The 2255-nt window shown below is 44.4% G+C and overlaps 1 pseudogene; it reads left to right on the top strand.

Moving 5' to 3' along the window:
* The first annotated feature begins 768 nt into the window (after positions 1-768).
* Positions 769-832, top strand: LOC144672043 (U6 spliceosomal RNA; annotated as a pseudogene).
* Positions 833-2255: the final 1423 nt, after the last annotated feature.

Consider the following 2255-nt stretch of genomic DNA (forward strand, 5'->3'; position numbering starts at 1 on the left):
TTAATAAGACCCACTGAACTATGCCCAACACCTTAAAAGGCTCGCCACCAGCAGGCATCTTGTTCCAAATGTCAATAACACTCTGTGGAAAGAATAACACCCTGATGTTTAACCTCGTCTTGGCTTACTGATATGACCCTCATTCTTTTTACACTACCTAGCTCAATTAGTCAGTCCACACAGACTCAACCTAGTCTCGTCAACATTTTAAATATTTCATTTAAATCTCTACTAAGTGTAAAAAGGCCTAGTTCTCCAAGCATATAAGCAATGGCTTTTAGGCTTCAGGTTCCTCTAGTAACCCTCCTTTGAAAGTTTTCCAGAGTCTCAATATCGCTCACCACATGAATGGGGCACAAATGTGAGATCAGCACTAACAGATCAAACAGAGAACTTGAGAGAGAAATCTTTACACAGCGAGAGCTGGGAATGTGGAACTCACTGCAACCTGGAGTGGTTAAGTAGACAACATTGATGTAAACATGAGAGAGAAGGAAACAGAGAGATATAGTGGAAAGGTAGATAAAGATAATTAGAGTGAGAGGAAGCCCTTGTGGAGTATAAAGGAAAACATTGACACATTGGGCAGAGTGGCCTGTTTCTGTGCTGCACTTCTCAAACTCACGATGTCCAACTCCTATAAGGATAAGGGCAGTCATTGCATGGAAACAACATCTATCTCCAAATTCCCCTCCAAGTCACATACCATGCTTCAGCATCGCTAACAATACTGTGCCAGCACCTTCACCACATAAACTGCAGCAGTTCAAGGAGACTAGCATGGCCTCTGTACAAGGTTGACACGCAAATTTGTGAAGTGTTTCATTTTTTTTGGCAGGGAAGGGGTGGCATAGTGCTTTTGTCACTGGGGTATTAACCTAGAGACCCAGGGCAATGCTCTGGGGACTCGTGTTCGAATCCCACCACGGCAGATGGTGAAATTTGAATTCAGTAAAAATCTGGTATTAAAAGTCTAGTGATGACCCATTAAAACCCCCCATTGCCGATTGTCATGAAAACCCAACTGGTTCACTAATATCCTTTAGGGAAGGAAATCTGCCGTCCTTACCTGGTCTGGCCTACGTGTGACTCCAGACCCACAGCAATGTGGTTGACTCTTAAAAGCCCTCTGAAAGAGGGCAATTAGGGATGGGCAATAAATGCTGGCCTAGCCAGCGACGCCCACGTCCCATGAATGAATACAAAAAATGGCCGACCATCACTTTCTTGAAGGCCAACTAGGGATGGGCAATAAATGCAGCTTGATCTCCCCTCATCTTCTGTACAGGTTGGCAAACCTAAATAGAAACACATCGACACTATTAGAACGAAAATGACCACAGCTTGTCACAGAGGTAGGTTTAAATGAGGAGAGAGAGGTACAGAAGCAGGGAGGTTTGGGAAGGGAATTCCAAAGTTTAGGGCCTAGACAGCTGAAGGCACAGCCGCCAATGGTCAAGCAACTGAAATTGGGGTTGGAGCCTGGGAATGGAGAAGAACAGCGATCTCGGAGGTTTGTAGGGCTAAAGGGCGTTAGAGATAGAGGAGTGTGAGGCCATGGAGGAATTGGAAAACATGTATGTTATTTAAATCTAAAGATATATTAGGGTAGGACCAAGCTTGGTCAAAAAATATGGTTTTAAGGGGCAACTTAAAAGGAGAGAGAAGTGGAGAGGTTTTGGGAGGGAATTCCCAAGCTTAGGGCTTAGGAATTTGAAGGCACAGTCACCAACCGGGTCATACGGACTCGAAACGTTAACTCTGTTTCTCTCTCCACAGATACTGCTAGACCTGCTGAGTTTTTCCAGCATTTTCTGTTTTTGTTTCAGATTTCCAGCATCTGCAGTATTTTGCTTTTACCTTAGAACAACGCATGTTGTTCCAAAGCATATGAAGTACTTTTGAAGTGTAGTCACTGTTGTAATGTAGGCAAATTTGACAACATAAACAAGAAGATGACTGTGTAAAATGTTCTTAATGGTGTCAGTTGAGGAATATTTGATGGCCTGGAGAGCCTTCTTGTTCTGCTTGGAACAGTGTCAGCCATGGCCCAGTAGGTAGCACTCTCACCTTGGAGTCAGAAGGCTGGTGGTTCAAGTCCCACTCCAATGGCTTGAAGGCAGAATTCAGCCTGCCATTCCAGTGTAGCACTGAGAGGGTGCTGCACTGTTGGATGTGCCATCTTCTACCTGAGAGATTAAATTGGAGCCTTGTCTGTGCCCTCCAGTGCGTGTAAAAGATCCCATGGCAATGTG

This window comes from Cetorhinus maximus, chromosome 2, assembly GCF_964194155.1.
Source record: "Cetorhinus maximus chromosome 2, sCetMax3.hap1.1, whole genome shotgun sequence".
In the NCBI taxonomy this organism is placed as follows: Eukaryota; Metazoa; Chordata; class Chondrichthyes; order Lamniformes; family Cetorhinidae; genus Cetorhinus; species Cetorhinus maximus.